The sequence below is a fragment of the Choloepus didactylus genome, chromosome 20 (assembly GCF_015220235.1).
Source record: "Choloepus didactylus isolate mChoDid1 chromosome 20, mChoDid1.pri, whole genome shotgun sequence".
NCBI classification, from domain to species: domain Eukaryota; kingdom Metazoa; phylum Chordata; class Mammalia; order Pilosa; family Megalonychidae; genus Choloepus; species Choloepus didactylus.
In genome coordinates, this window is record NC_051326.1 from 49,556,992 (window position 1) to 49,574,736 (window position 17,745).

A 17,745-nucleotide genomic window follows, 5' to 3' on the forward strand; every position below is an offset into this window, starting at 1 on the left:
TAAATTAATTAAGACACAACTTGAATGGGTGGGGTCACACCTCCATGGAAATAATTTAATCAAAAGGTCTCACCCACAGTTAGGTGGGTCACGTCTCCATGGAAACAACCTAATCAAAAAGTTCCACCCAACAAGATTGGATTAAAAGATCATGGCTCTTCTGGGGTCCATAACAGTTTCACACAGACCCAGAAGTCATTAAAGATTTGTTGTTTGTTTATTTTGTTTTAACAACCTTTCATTGTGGTGGCATATATGCAATTCAAAAATTCCCATTGTAATCACTTTCAAGCATACAATTCAGTGCTATTAATTACATTTACAATATTAAAGGGTTTTAAATAGGGAAGCTGTGTGCTCCAATTTCTTTTTAAACAGAAACCTCTTGCCTGGTTTTTAAATGTTCTATCTGGAGAAATGATAGTGGGGGTGGGGAGCAAGAGTAGACAGGAACTCACCTCTTAGGTAATAGGTCATTTTCTGATTTCTTTAAGACTCTGGCGATACTCAAACACTTGGAAAAGCACATGACTTTTATTTGCATTTATTAAATATTGTAGTATACTGAGGTCCTCCTATGTCCAAGACATGATGTTTATGGAGGAGAACATCACTAAAATAAATAGTAGCTCCAAGATATTATGAGTCTAAGCAAGCCACAAAATGTGTTAAGAATCTCAGGGTTCATGATTAGTAAATAAGACATCTCAGGCAAATATTGTAACTTCAGCTAAGTACTTTGTCATAGAGCATTAATTGTAAATGGAATAACCTTTAAAAATGTGTTAAATATGGTCTTAATTTCCATGATAATCCTATAGGCCTACATCTACTGATAATACGTAGGATTCCTTCCAATTTGGGAGTGGATATTTGCCAGGATATAATTTGGGATTCTCTTACTCTCCAAACAGTTAAGAGGACATGTCTTACTGAGCTCTAATATGAATAACTCCAAATGGTCTGATAAACTATAATTTAAACTCTGAGTTGGTTAGTATCTTCTCTATAGAAGTCTAAATGCCTTTTATTTTAGGGGATTCTAGTTCCCTTGGCAGATTCAGTCTCCCATAGCATTCATTTTAAATAGTTCTTAGATAAAAGGAGACATAAATTCAACCAGTTAAAATGTGATAGAACTCACATTGAGAGATTTTTTTCAATCTTTCCTTTTCCTCTGTTTATTATTCTTTGATGTCAAAAAGACATACAATATGCAGACGCATAGGGTCAATCTTTCATCCTTATCTAGTCGTCCAAAAACAATCATTTCTAGCTTGCAAGTTGATATGGTCAAACTGGTCAAATGTGATAGAAGGTGGATCTTCCAATCAAGTGTGACCAACACATTGACAGGGACATTTCATCTTAAATTATTACTACTGCCCGAGTAATGAAAACAAGCACTCAGAGGTTAGCACATCAAATGCCATTCACATTCAGGGTCTGCTGATATGCTTTAGGACTGGACAATTTTCTGCACCATCTAGAAAAGAAAACACCTTACACTACAAAAGAAATGTTAATCAACATTTCTGTAAATGTTATATTCCACTAAACCCAAACTTGTTTCTCTTTCCTTTGAAAGACTCTTCCCTAATTGGGCTTTTGTGGCTAAAGTACATAAATGGTGCTCAAGTGAAGATAGTTCCTGGCACCATTTGTTTATCTCCTTATTTTGTTCATGGCTCTGATTTCAAAGCCTTATGTTAAGCAGCCACTGACCTCAACTCCCTTTCTGAGACTATTCATTTGGACCAACTTGATCATCAAGTGAAGTCAGTAGCCACATGCTGACCACATGGCCTGTCACCCTGGTACAGTGTCCCAGGCTGAAGGGCACTCTGAGGCAGATTTCAAACTGCCCCTTTCACATCAAATGGGATTGTCCAGTTACCTCTGCGGTAGAATTAGGTATGATGCATAAATAGATATCTTGGAATATCATTGTTTGTATTTTTCTTTTCCACATTTCTTTGTAGGCCAGTCTTAGCCCTCCCCATGGTCTGAAGAACTATGATTGTATGGCTATAATCCAAAATCAAAACAAATCAGTAAATATTCAGGTTTTTTGATCTCACTAATAAGTCATGGGGTATCAGAATAGAAGGTCAGGAGCAAACAGGGCCTGGGGTTAAAGCCATGATAAGAGATTTAAAAGACAGTAGATGAGACAGATTATTCTACAATATGCTTCAGGGGAGAGTACTGCAGGTTCCCTGGTCTAGAAGAGGAAATAAAGAAGAAACAGTGAACTCACAGGAAATTACTGGGCTGAAAGGACCTGAGGGAGGAGACCTAATGCATTTTTTTTTGTGGAAGCCTCACAAGCTCCTGGAAACCAGCTGTCTCCTTTAGAGGGCATGCTAGACGGCACAGCATGAATTCCAAGGAGTCCCATTAGTGCTCATCTCAGCTGTGCAGTGAAACTACCACTAAAAGAAGGTGAGGAGGGGCATTTCACAGTCAGCTGCCTGAATATTGCCTCTGGATTGTCCAATAGCCTTGTGCTCCAAGGCTTGACTGAGCCCCATCCAAAACTGTGTGGACAGTCCTTCCCCTTTTTCACCAGGTCAGAAAGTCTGTATAAACTTTCTTTAACAAAGGGGTCAGGGTGCTTAATACCCAGAGGGCAGGGAAAAGAAATTCCCAGCACCTGCAGAAGGGCCCTGCAGTAGCGAACCTTTTCCCCTTATACATCCATTATCTGGTGTGATGACAAGAGGACAGCATCTTGTCCAGACAATACAATGTACTTTTTTTTTTTTTCATCCAAACACAGAGTACCAAGTAGTTGGAATGGGAGGAATTTCAAAAGTTTGCCTAATCAGTCTTCCTTTTAGACTAATCAGGTTCTTCCTTTTCGGAAGGGAGTTGGGACACTTTGGTCTTTTAAGACAGAAGGAATGTTCAGACCCATGTTAACTCACTATTTCAACTATAAACCTTAAAATTAGTATGAAATGTATTTTCAGAGGTGAGATCTTCTTTTGGAGATAAATATAAAGCAGTGATAAGACTGAACTCTATTCACTGTCTTGGGTGTGTTTGAAATTGCTTAATTTAAAGTCCCTCAATTAATCCAAAAATTCAGGGCAAAATGTTTCTTGCCAGCTTGCTTTATTTTGTGGAAAACCTGGACTCTTTTTTTGAGAAGATATTTTACATTGATTTAAAAATACTTCCCTCAAAACAAATGCTCATTTCAAATAATTCCAAAAATTTCAGTCTTAGATATAACCTAGACATTAACATATTATAAATTGTATGTACCTTCTGCCACTACACTTACTAAAACTATTCTCTCAAAAGTTACCTAAACTCACCAAATTAAGGAGCATTTCCTCATTCTTCCTTGATTTTTTGTAGCATTTGATATTCTTGATCATTTTATTCTTCCTGAGACTCTTTCTTACTATGGTTTTATGTAATTCACTCTGATTTTGAAGCTGATCTTTCTGCTCCCTAATTTACGGTGTTCCCACGATGTTCTTGTGCTCTTGTTTTCAGCATTGGCAATTTGATTCACTTCATGAATTTAACTTTCACCTCTAATTAAACAACTTCATCATGCTTGATTTCCAACCCTGTTTTTTTCATCAAAACTTCTATCTCCAATTTCTAAGTGTCCACTAGTGCTCCACCCCAGATATCCCAGGGATACCTCATTCTTAACTTCTTTCATTGCTAACCAGTAAATTTTGACTTCTCTGTTTCTGTAATGCCATCATTATTTTCTCAGTTACCTTTCCTTGAAATCAGAAAATCATTTTTGACTCCTTTTTCTCCTTCACATTTTCAATCAGTTGTAAGGTTTTGAAACCTTTTCAGTCTTAGTTCTGAAATGACTCCTACATCTTAGCAGTGGCTTCTATCTATTCCCACTACAACTACCTGAGTCTGGACCTCTCCATCTTACACCAGGACTATCTCGACAGCCTTGGGTTGGATCTCTGCCTTTATGTCTATACTATAGTCTAAACCCCCTGTGCACTATGATTTTCCATTTATTTGTCTTTCTTTCCTTTACTTGTTTTTCACTGTGGAATTCTTCCATTTAAAAATTCTTACACAGAAATCCAATATATAAAATGGATATCAGTTCAGTTACTCTAGCTGAAGAGAGGGTGAGGAGCATGTAGTCCTGACAGCTTGAGTTTTGCTTATTCCCTAAGTCAGTTATTGTACTCTTTCAATACCCCAGAGAAAGCAGAGCATGGTCTGAACACCACTACAGCATACCACTGCCCGCAGTTCACTATTGTGCAAAATTCTGGAGTGGTTCCCCCATAAAGAAAGAGTTACACTTAACACTCTCAGTCTGGGGATACACTGTCTATCTTTACTGTAGATCTCCTTACCAAACTATAAGGTCCTTGAAAGTGAGGGCTGTACCTTACTTACGTAGTATGGTGCATTGTACAAAAAATGCAGCCAGTGACACTTATTGAATGAAAACCAACTTCAAAAATAGCACATATGAGAAACATATAGACTGATTTCTATATAAACATCACAGGTAAATTAGAAGATAATCAATGTGATTTTCCTCATCAACTGGAATAGTCTGGGAGAATTGGTCTTTTGAGAAAAGCTATCTGATTGCTTTCAACAGGGAAATAAATATGCTTAAGCTTTCCTGAGCATGTGGCAATAACATTGAGATCCCCAGTGGACTAACCTGGGACAACCTGCTTGCTTACATTAGCATATTCATTTACATAAATTTACATACAGCATTCTTGTCACCCTCAACTCCCAAACTGCCTAAAGGATAAATTTTTAAAAAGGTAGTGTGACCTCTTACAATTATATTCAAATCCAATATTCAGAACAAGAAATATGAAGCAAACAAAAATCTAAACCAATCAATTACATGCCTGATTAGGATAAAGGCAAACAGAACTTCAGGAAGAAATAGAAAACTAAATAGATGGTGCCAAAGTCTTCACACAATCAGTGCTTTAACAAAGCAGTATCAACACTGATTCCCTTTTCCTTATTTATTGTTCATATGTTTTAACAAAAATTTACTGAGCACCACTATGAGCCAAGCTCTATGTTGGAGGTCTAACATTTTAATTCTAAGTTAATCATTTTAATAAAACAGTAGCATGGGTATTATTGTCCTCATTGTACAAATACTTTTAAAATTCAAACAAACATTAATTGAGGCTCTACTGTATGTAACACAGTTAGATAAAATCTGCCTCAATCTGTTTACTCAACTCTCCTGCCAAGGATATGAAGAGGAATCTGGGGTGATAGTTTCTGTGGGAGGCCTGCTAATAGTGGTTCTATATTTACCTGCATTAGAGGAGCATGATGAGAAGTGGGTTTAGAGAAAGATAGGCATAAGGTAGGAGTCGTGACACTGGAAGGAGATGGGAAGGGAATGGTTTATGATCAACATAGAAAAGTTTGAATCCTGTTCCTGTAATGGACATATGGGAATTCTAGAAGGGGTGCTAGTGGGGTGAGGGAGACCCAGACTGTAGGATAAAAAGGAAAAGAAAAGATATCTAAATCAAACACACAACAGCAATAATTATCAACCACTTAATGTCCTACCATCCACTAAAAACGTAATGCCTTAGTAAAAACACAACTTCTCAGACCTTACTGACTTTCTATTATCAAGAAGTCCATTACACTGCACAAAAGGGTTTGTTCTAATCAGAATCTTCTCCCAAAGTGGTAAGATGTCTCTGCGGGAGCCACAGCTAATCAAACTAGAGCAGACTTTGCTTCCATTCCATAATGCACCCAGATGGTGTAGAGAACTCTGTCACTCCTGATGGCTTCTGGTACTGTAAGCACAGCTCTTATGAGGACACAGTAGTGACCTCACTTTGCCAATAGCCACCCCATCATTGTTCTCTTTGACTGTATGTTCCTGAACTCCACTCTAGACCGTGTTTATGATCCTTCAGTGCCAGAAATAGTGGCTTCTACAAAAACAAACAAAAAAACATTTCCTTCCTAACCTAAGAAGCAGAAAAATTATTAGCCTCTGTGAGCTTACTCTTAGAGTATGAAATGGTTTGCACTGAGAGTATGTGGTAAAGTCATCACCACCAGAGCAAACAGAACAAAGACCAAGGCATCCCAGGTGAGAGTGGGTTTGCAGGAGGAGGTGGAAAAAGCTGCAGTGTCCACTTGAGGAAACATAGGGAATTTACTGATGAGGTCACATCTATATCATTATATAAGTAAACTTTCAATCACAGTCTCCGGAAAGAAGTACAAAGGGAAGATTGGGGTGGAAAGAGATTATATAGCTAACTGAGTCTCCGATCTTGCCTGAAACTTTACAACTGATATCCACCTAAGTACTAAGCCCTCATTCTCCATGGCACTATGCTTAGCAACAGAGAAGAACAGACTACTGTTCATTTCCACCTGGAAATTTAGAATCTGTTGAAAGAAAATTCAGAATTTTGCCAAGTGGTTTTGCTAGCCCCCGGAAGGGGTAAGCTCTTCTTGGCCACAGTTAAGGCTTGCATGGGATTTCTCAGTTTGGCTTAGCAAAACCTGTATATAGATAAAACTATATCTGTCATATAGAAAAAAAAGGTTTACATTTCCCCCATATTCATAAATAAGTTATGGTGGTTCTATATTGTTCTGAATATATTACCAAAAGTTCTTTTAAAGGAATATTTTGGGGGCTTCCAGGAAGACGGTGGTTTGGGAGAGACAGAGCAAATGTCTCCTCCATGAAAAACACTAGACAAAGGATAGAAAGTGCTCCAGAACAGCAGTTCCAGGGCTCCACCAGCTGGGCAGGGACTCTATACCCATAGTGAGTATGCACTTGGAGAAACCAAGAAACTGCATTTAAGATTGGTGAGTGTTTGGCCTAGAATGCCTCTGGGGAACAGGCAGTTGAAGCCAGCTGATGAGTGTGGAGGGTAGCAGCCTTCCATGTCCCGGGCACCCTCCTCAGCACTTGGCTTGGGTGATAACCCTTCGCAGACCCGTGGCTGGGAGCCCCTGTGCCAGGGACTGGCAGCTGGAGCAGGCAGACAAGTGTGGAAGAGGACAGCTTTCCACAGCCAGTGCAGGCATTTTTGCAGTTGGCTGGGGAGATACCCCTTCACAGCCCTACAGCCAAGGGCTTCCTTGAGGCAATTTGGGATTTGGCAGCATTGTGACAGCATCCACTCTTCCTCCACAGATGCCCACAGTGTGCACAGCCTAGAGGGGAGGGTGCCACATGGAAGTGCCAGGAGCCCTCTGCCAATCCCAGGAACTCTTAGGCACACGGCAGACAGGGACTGTGGGGCATCTGAGCTGGATGGTGAGATTCACAGCTCTGCAGCCCCAAAGTACTCCACCCGCAGCCCATGGAATGGCCGGGACCACTGTGTCCTGGAGTGGACTACTTGCCAAACTGCACAGGGGATGCCTCCACCCACAGGGCTGGCAGTCCCTAGTGCTGATGGAAAATTGGTGCACTGACTGGACTTCCACATGGTTTGAACCCCCCTCTCAGTGCATAGGCAAAAGTCAGGGGTGAACTGGCTTGAGGGGAAGAGGTGGTTCAGGGATGGCATCTGCTAGTAGCTCAGGGAAAGTGCACTCCACCAAGCTGTAGCTCTGCCAAATTCTAGATAAATATTCAAATAATCCTGCATATCCTAAAATAACCTTATCAAATAACCAAATGCCAAGGGGCCAGAAACAACAGAAAATTATAAAGCATATGAAGAAACCAGAAGATATGGATAACCCAAACATTCAAATTTAAAGACCAGAGGAAACACAGAACTTGGAGCAATTAATAAAAGAAGTACACGCAAATATCAATGGCATGGCTCAGAATATAAAGGAAATGAAGAAGAACCTTAAAAGAGCATAAAGAAGAATTTGCAAGAGTAAATAAAAAATAGTGGATCTTATGGAAACATTTGACAGTCTGATCAGACTATGTCTTGGAGTGGGTTTATTTGGATATATTCTATTTGGAGTTCGCTGGGCATTTATGCTTTGTGTATTTATATTGTGTAGAATGTTTGGGAAGTTTTCCCCAACAATTTCTTTGAATACTCTTTCTGGACTTTTACCCTTCTCTTCCCCTTCTGGGACACCAATGAGCCTTAAATTTGGATGTTTTATTTTATCTATCATATTCTTGAGGTCTGTTTTGATTTTTTCGATTTTTTCCCCATTCTTCCTTTTGTTCTTTCATTTTCCATTCTGTGTTCCTCAAGGTTGCTGAGTTGTTGTTCAGCTTCCTCTAGTCTTGTACTATGAGTATCCAGTGTCTTTTTAATTTGGTCAACAGTTTCTTATATTTCCAAAAGATCATCTATTTTTTTATTTATTCTTGCAATTTCTTCTTTATGCTCTTCTAGGGTCTTCTTCATATCCTTTAAATCCTGTGCCATGCTCTTCATGTCCTTTATATCCTGTGCCATGCTCTCGTTGTTTGTCTTTAGTTCTTTGATTAATTGCTCCAAGTACTGTGTCTCCTCTGATCTTTCGATTTGGGTGTTTGGGTTTGGGTTGTCCATATTGTCTGGTTTTTTCATATGCTTTTAAATTTTCTGTTGTTTTTGGCCTCTTGGCATTTGCTTTACTTGATAGGGTTCTTTTAGGATATGAAGGGTTATTGAAACACCAATCACTAATTTCTCAGATCTACAGCTTGGTGGCATACACTTTCTCTAACCAACCAGCAGATGGCATCCACGAGTCACCTATTCCCCTCAAGTCAGTTCTTCCCAACTTTGTCTTTGTGGTGTGTGGGGGTCTGATTCTTGTGGGGTTCAACTGGTGCGCCAAGTTTGGGTGTGTCATTGGTGCTGTCTGTCCTGAATGTGGGGCATGTGTCTGAGTGGTTAGGGAGGCAGGGCAGCTTTAATAATCAGGTGTTCCTGGAGATTTAAGGCTGTTCCAAGAGTCTAAACCTTCAGTTCGGTCTTACCACAGATTGTCTCTGCCACTGACCCACAAGTCCTTGGTATTGGTGTATGGTCCCTGGGATTTCCAAGTGGGTCCCTCTTCCCAGCTGTGCCCTTCTCAGGGCCTCTGCTGAGGGAAGGCTGTGCTACATCACAAGTGCGTGCCATCCCTCAAGGGAAGCCCTGGGCTGCCGGGCCGTGCAGGAGTGTTCCCAGCCTGCTGTAAGGATGGCTGAATGGGGTGTGTTAATTTCCCCCTTTTCACACAGCTCCACCTTCCCAGCTCCGGGACAGTTAGCTGTGGGTGCACGAAAGGCTACTGTCCACGCCTGATACTGTGGCATGTGCTCGTTTTGCTGGAAACACTTTCTGTCACATGGGTCCCTTGACACATCTCTGGGCTGTGGCGCCTGTGTCGGGCAGGAGCGTTCCCAGCCTGGTGGGAAGATGGTTGCAAGGGGTGTGGTTTTTTTCCCTTTTGGCTAACCTCTACCTTCCTCACTCTGTGACAATTAGCAGCGAGTGCCCGAAAGTCTATCTTCCACTCCAGATATTGAGGCATTCACACAGCCCATTCCTGCTGCGCTTCGCTGTGTAGTTCTCACTGCTGTATCTGCAGCCACTTTAGGGTTTTTTTAAAATAGAACTAGTCCACCTCCAAATGCCAACCCACTGTTTCCCCATACTGCAGCATGGCTGCTGGACATTCAGCAGGCTCACTCACTCGTTTCAGAATGCAGACTCCCAGTTTTACCAAGTGCATGGTCCCTGTGGATTTAGCAGAACTTGTCCAGCTGGTGCATCTCTGGAACTGGTATTCTGGGTCACTTTCTGGCTTTTATCTAGTATTTTTCATGGAGGTGTTTTTTTGCCCTGTCTCACCTAGCCGCCATCTTAGGTTCTCTCTTATGGAAATAAAAGATACTGTTGATCAAATTAAAAATATTCTGGAGACACATAACAGCAGATTTGAAGAGGAAGAGGAATGGATGAGGGACCCTGAAGATAGAGTGATGGAAAGTGAAAGCACAAAAGAACGAATGGTGAAAAAAATTAAAAAATTGGAAATGGATCTCAGGGAAATGATGGACAATATGAAATGCACAAATATAAGAATCATTGGTGTTCCAGAAGGTGAAGAGAAGAGTAAAAGGTTAAGAAGAATATTTGAAGACATTGTTAGGGAAAACTTCCCAACCCTTCTAAACGATATAAATATGCAAATAAAAGATACTCAATGAACTCCAAATAGAACAAATTCAAATATACTCCCTCTGAGACATATTCTGATCAGATTGTCAAATGCTGAAGAGAAGGAGAAAGTTCTGAAAGCAGCAAGAGAGAAGCGATTCACCACATTCAAGTGAAACAACGTAAGTACTGATTACTCAGTAGGTACCATGGAGGCAAGAAGGCAGTGTTATGGCATATTTAAAATTCTGAAAGAGAAGCATTGCCAGGCAAGAAAGTATCCAGTAAAGCTCTCCTTCAAAATTGAGGGGGAGTTTAAAATTTTCACAGACAAACAAATGCCAAGAGAATTTGTAAACAAGAGACCTGCCCTACAAGAAATACTAAAGGGAGCTCTACTGGCTGAGATAAAAGGACAAGAGAGAGAGGCCTGGAGAAGGGCATAGAACTGAAGACTTTTAGTAAGGGTAACTTAAAGGAAATAAAGAGAGAGAGAGAAAAAAATGGATCTGACAAATAAAAACCAAAGGATAAGAACTGTTTCAAGAACTGCCTTCACAGTAATAACATTGACTGTGAATGGTTAAACTCTCCAATTAAAAGACACAGATTGGCAGAATAGATTTAAAAAATGGACCATCAATATGCTGTTTACAAGAGACTCATCTCAGAAACAGCCACACAAAGAGACTGAAAGTGAATGGATGGAAAAAAACATTCCACAAAAGCTGTAGCCAGAAGAAGTAGGGGTTACATTACAAATTTCAGATAAAATAGACTTTAAATGCAAGGATGTCATAAGAGACAAAGAAGGGCAATATATACTAATAAAAGGGAAAATTCACCAAGAAGAAATAACAATCATATATGTTTATGTACTCAATCAAGGTGCTCCAAAGTACATGAGACAAATATTGGCAAAACTGAAGGAAGCAATAGATGTTTCCACAATAATCATGGGATAATTCAATACACCACTGTCTCCTATAGATAGATCAACCAGACAGAGGGCCAATAAGGAAATTGAGAACCTAAACAATGTGATAAATAGATTAGCCTTAACAGACATATACAGAGCATTGCATCCCAAATTACCAGGATATATATTCTCTAGTGCTCATGGCAGTTTCTCCAGGATAGATTATATACTGGGCCTAAAACAAGTCTCCATAAATTTAAATAAATTGAAATTACTCAAAGCACACTCTCTGACCACAATGGAATGCAACTAGAAGTCAATAACCGTCAAAGATCTAGAACATTCAAAAATATCTGGCAGTTAAACAACACATTCCTAAACAATCAGTGGATCAAAGATGAAACTGAATGAGAAACTGCTAAATATCTAGAGAAAAATGAAAATGACAACACAACATATCAAAACTAATGGAACAACTAAAGAAGCTAGAAAATGATCAGCAAAGTAATCCTAAAGCAAGTAGAAGAAAAGAAATAACTAGGATTAAAGCAGAACAAACAATAGAGAGAATAAATAAAACCAAAAGTTGGTTCTTTGAGAAGATCAACAAGGTTGACAAACCCTTAGCCAGACTGACAAAGTAAAAAAGAGAGAAGTCCCAAATAAACAAAATGAGAGGCGGGACATTACTGTGGATTCTGAATAAATTTAAAAAAATCATAAGAGGATGCTATGAACAACTATATGCCAAAAACCAGACAATTGAGAGGAAATGGATAATTTCCTAAAAACACATGAACAACCTAGACTGACCAGAGAAGAAACAGAAGACCTCAACAAACCAATCACAAGTAAAGAGAGCCACTCAGTCATTAAAAAGCTTCCTACAAATAAAAGCCCAGGGCCAAATGGCTTCACAGGGGAAATTCTACCAAACTTTACCAAAAGAATTGACATCATTCCTACTCAAACTCTTTCAAAAATTGCAGCATATGGAACACTACCTAACTTGTTTTATGAAGACAACATCACTGTCATACCAAAACCAGATAAAGATGCTACAAGAAAGGAAAACTATGGGCCAATCTCCCTAATGAATATAGATGCAAAAATTCTCAACAAAATACTTGCAAACTGAATCCCAAGACACACTAAAAAATCATACATCATAATGACCAAATGGGGTTCATCCCAGGCATCCAAGGTTGGGTCAACATAAAATCAATCACTGTAATATAACACATTAACAAATCAAAAGGGAAAAATCAAATGATCATCTCAATGGATGCTGAAAAAGCATTCAGCAAAATTCAGCATCCTTTTTTTGTTAAAAGCACTTCAAAAGGTAGGAATTGAAGGAAACTTCCTCAATATGATAAAGGGCATATACAAAAAACCCACAGCCAGCATAGTACTCAATGGCAAGAGACTGAAAGCCTTCCCAGATCAGGGATGAGACAAGGATGCCTGCTGTCACCACTGTTATTCAACACTGTGCTAGAACTTCTAGCCACAGCTATCTGGCAAGAGAAAGAAATAAAAGGCATGCAAATTGGAAAGGAAGAAGTAGAACTGCCATTATTTGTAGATGATATGATAATACATTTGGAAAACCTTCAGAAATCAACAACACAGCTACCTGAGCTAATAAACAGATTCAGCAACATGGCAGGATGCAAGATTAATGCACATAAGTCAATAATATTACCATACACTAGAAATGACCTAACTGAAGAGATAGTCAAGAAAAGATTTCATTCACAATAGCAACTAAAAAAATCAAGTACTTAGGAATAAACTGAACCAAGGACGTAAAAGACCTGTACACAGAAAATTACATAACTTTACAAAAGATATAAAAGGGGACCTAAAGAGATGGAAAGATATTCTATATTCATGGATAGAAAGGCTAAATGTTGTTAAGATGTCAATCCTACCCAAACTGATCTACAGATTCAATGCAATACCAATCCAAATTCCAACAACTTACTTTGCAGACTTAGAAAAGCTAGTTATCACATTTATTTGAAAGGGAAAGGGGCCTCAAATTGCTAAAAACATTCTAAAAAAGAAAAACAAAGTGGGAGGACTTATACTTCCTGACTTTGCAGCCTACTATAAAGCCACAGTAGGCAAAACAGCATGGGGTATTGGCACAAAGATAGACATATTGATCAATGGAATTGAATTGAGAATCAGAAATAGACCCCAGATCTATGGTCGACTGATTTTTGATAAGGCCCCCAAATCCACTGTACTGGGAGAGAACAGTCTCTTAAGCAAATGGGGCTGGGAGAGCTGGATATCCATATCCAAAAGAATGAAAGAGGACACCTATCTCACACCCCATAAAAAAATTAACTCCAAGTGGATCAAAGACTTCAATATAAGAGAAAGTACCATACAACTCCTAGAAGATAATGTGGGGAAACATCTGCAAGACCTAGTATTAGGAGGTCTCTTCTTAGACCACACACCCAAAGCACAAGCAATGAAAAGAAAAATAGATAAGTGGGAACTCCTCAAAATCAAAAGCTTCTGTACTTCAAAGGAATTTGTCAAAAAGGTGAAGAGGCAGCCAATGTAATAGAAAAAAATATTTGGAAACCATGTGTCTGAAAAGAGACTGATATCTTGCACATATAAAGAAATCCTACAACTCAATGACAATAGTACAAACAGCCCAATTATAAAATGCACAGAAGATATGTATGAAAAGACATTTCCTCTGAAGAGGAAATATAAGTGGCTAAAAAACACACGAAAAAAATGTTCATCTTCACTAGCTATTAGGGAGATGCAAATCAAGAACACAGTGAGATATCATCTCACACCAATAAGAATGGCTGATAGTTTCCTGTTTGTTTAATGGCAGCCAAACAGGAAACTATAAATGTTGGAGAGGATGTGGAGAAATCAGAACTCTCATTCATTGCTGGTGGGACTGTACAATGGTACAGCCACTGTGGAAGACCATTTGGCAATTCCTCAGAAAACTAGTTGTCAAGTTACCCTATGATCCAGCAATTTCACTTCTCAGTATATACCCAGAAGATCTGAAAGCAGTGACACGAACAGGTATTTGCAAACTGATGTTCATAGCGACATTGTTCACAATAGTCAAGAGATGGAAACAACCCAAATGTCCTTCAGCAAATGAATGGAGAAACAAAATGTGGTATATACATATGATGGAATACTATGCAGCAGTAAGAACAAACGAGGTCATGAAGCATATGTCAACATGGATGAACCTTGAAGACTAATGCTGAGTGAAATAAGCCAGACACAGAAGGAGAGATATTGTTTGTTACCACTAATGTGAACTCCGTAAAATGATAATATCTTTTAATATAGAATATAGGGGACCTTGAGATAGAGAGAAGTTGGTGAAGGGGGGATGATAATCTAATATGTAGAGACATGATAATGAACTTAATGGTATGGGAATGACTATGATTTGTTATTGGGATTATAGGTATCAGTGATGCATTGAAGGTGAACATGTTCATAAATGGTTGTTTAAAGGCAAGTAACTCCCAGAATAGCACCATAAACCTAAATAAGTGCTAGCATCATATACTTACAAGATATGACACTGGTGCAGAGTGTTAACAACAGAGTGGTATATGGAAAAAATACCCATTACAGATTAAAGACTATATTTAATAGGAATATCTTACCAACACTATGCTAATACTAGAGATGAGTAATCAGCAGCTGATAAGAACTCTGGGACGTATTATGTTATGATAATTGTTTAAAGTTGAGAGTGATGAGGATAGAATATATATTAAGTTAAATTAGGAACCCACTAATAATAAATCAAGCCCTTGATTTGAGCCTTGCTCTTTTAAAACTTAAGGTTGTAAATGGGAGGCTGAGCCCTCCTATAATTATGTCTAAGAGGCACCTCCAGGGAATCTCTTTTGTTGCTCAGATATTGCCTTTCTCTCTCTAAGCCCAATTTGGCACATAAATTCATTAACCTTCCCCCGACCCCCCATGAGGGACATGACTCCCAGGAGAATAAATCTTCCTGGCGACGTGGGACATGACTTCCAGGAAGGAGCCTGGCCCTGGCAGCAAGGAATTGAAAATGCATACTTGACCAAAAGGGAGAAAAAAGAAAGGTAACAAGCTGAGGTCACAGTGGCTGAGAGATCCCAAATGGAGTCAAGAGGCTATCCTGGAGGTTTCTCTTATGCAAGCTCCAGGTAGACATCCCAAATCACCACACTACACCATGCCCTTACAAGAAGTAGTCCCCAAATACCTAGGTCCCTACCTCAGATTCTATAAAGGATTCACTTACTAAGTTTTATCTCTCAGAAACTTAAATCCACCAGAGTGTTCCTAAGCCAGACAAATCCTAAAATCCAGAGGCAACAGCTCTGAGGAAGGTGAACCTGTTCTACCCCTTGTGAAGCAGCCACCCCTACCCTCTCCCATTCCTCCCACGACCCCCACCTCCTGCACTCTGCCCCTAGGACCCCTGCTGGGTGTGCTGCCAGTAGTAGGGATGGTCTGCCCTGCCCTGCCCCCACCACATCCTCCACTGATGCTGGTACTAAACAGTGGCTCCCCCAGTCCGTCCTGCCAGGCCATCCATGTAAAGATGGTGTCTACCTTCTCCAGCCATTCCCCACCAGCACCTCCCCCAAGCAAGATCCCCCAGATGGATGAAGACGCAGAGATGTTGGAGGGTATCCCTCAGGTTCCAGGTCTGGTAGCAGTGGGTTTAGCCAAGAGAGAATGAAAATGCCCACAGTGCGTGGAGTTCTCGACCTGGATGCTCCTGGGGAGGAGAGCCCTGGGCCCCTCCCAGAATGGTCCTGTGCTGGTTTGTATATATTACGTCACCCAGAAAAAGCCATGTTCTTTAATGCAATCTTGTGGGGGCAGATGTATTAGTGTTGATTAGGTTGAAACCTTCTGATTGAGTGTTTCCATGGAGATGTGACCCACCCAACTGTGATGATGCCTTTGATTAGGGTGTGACCTCTTGACTGAACATTTCCACAGAACTGTGGCCCTGCCCATTCAGGGTGGGTCTTGATTAGTTCACTGGAGTCCTATAAAAAGAGCTCACAAACAGAGGGACCTCAGAGAAACTGAGAGTGACATTTTGAAGAGGAGCTGCAGCTGAGGGACACATTTTGAAGATGGTTGTTGAAAGCCAACACTGATATTTTGCAGAACGTCATTTTGAAACCAACCTGGGAGCAAGTGGACGCCAGCCATGTGCCTTCCCAGGCAACAGAGGTTTTCTGGTTGCCAATGGCCTTTCTCCAGTGACGGTACCCTACTTTTGATGCATTACCTTGGATAATTTATGGCCCTAAGACTGAACCTTTGTAACCAAATAATCCCCCTTTATAAAAGCTAATCCATTTCTGGTGTTTTGCAAAATGGCAGCATTAGCAAACCTGAACAAGTCTCCTCTGCTGCCACTTCCAGATAGTGTTCCTCCCCAGGTCCCTGATGGTCCCCCTGACCGGCTGCTTGAGTCTCAGTGGCACCACTACTGAGATGAGGCTTCAAGCTCTGAGGAAAAGCCTCCATCCCCAGAGGACAAAGGGAACAAGAGCCCGAAATGGGCTGGCCCACACCTGCACTTCGAGATCAGCAGTGAGGATGGGTTCAGCGTGGAGGCTGACAGCTTGGAGAGGGGGTGAAAACTCTGATTGAGAAGATGCGAGATGCCCAGGGGCATGCCTGGCTCCAGCATCTCTCCTTTAGTGGAATGAGCGGGCAAGGCTCCTGGGCATACACCACGACGCTCTCATATTCCTAGCAGAGCAGCTACCTGGGGCCCAGTGCTGTCAACACTACAAGTTCCACTACCACCAGCAGGATGAGGGCCAGGAGGAGGCACCCCTAAATCCCCATGGGGCAGCTCATGCTGAGATCTATCTCCAGAAGTGCACCTTTGATATGTTCAACTTCCTGGCTTCCCAGCACTGAGTGTTCCCTGAGGGAGCTATCTGTGACGAGGAAGAAGACGAGGTGCAGCTCAGGTCAACCAGACATGCTACCAGCTTGGAGCTGCCCATGGCCATGTGCTTTTGCCACCTCAGGAAGACGTCCAATGAGGCTGTGGGGGTCTACAGATCAGCCATCCATGGGTGGGGCCTCTTCTGTAAGCCCAACATCAATGCTGGTCATTGAGTACTCAGGTATTGTCATTTGCTCTGTGCTGACAGACAAGCAGGAGAAGTTCTACGATGGGCAGGGCATTGGGAGCTACATGTTCTGCATGATGACTCTGATGTGGTGGATACCATGATGCATGGCAATGCTGCCTGTTTCATCAACCACTCTTGTGAGTCCAATTGCTTCTTTCGTGTCATCCATGCGGAGGGCCCAAAGCACATTGTCATCTTCACCCTGTGGTGTATCCTCCGTGGCGAAGAGCTCACCTGCGACTACAACTTCCCCATTGAGGATGCCAGCAACAAACTGCCCTGCAACTGTGGTGCCAAGCACTGCCATCAGTTCCTTAACTGAAGCCCGGGCTGCCCACCACAGTCCCCCATGACCCCGCTGCCATCTTGCCTCTAGCCTGGGGGCTCCAGGATGTTCAGGTGGATGTGGGCATGCAGGTGGCAGGGGCCCTGCCTCCACCCCTCCAGCCCACTCAGCAAATCGCCCCCTTCCTGTCCTGGAGGCTCAGGATGTAGATATTGTACAAAAGTTTCTAAATCCCTTCTTTTCTGTGCACTT

General features: G+C 41.1%; 1 protein-coding gene and 1 pseudogene across 20 annotated transcripts in view; one reads left to right on the forward strand and one right to left on the reverse strand.

Annotated features, from left to right (window-relative positions):
• Positions 1 to 17,745, reverse strand: part of MYT1L (myelin transcription factor 1 like) — a 578,669-nt gene that overhangs the window by 255,025 nt on the left and 305,899 nt on the right. The window lies entirely within an intron of this gene.
• On the forward strand, positions 14,725 to 17,529 carry LOC119516488 (annotated as a pseudogene).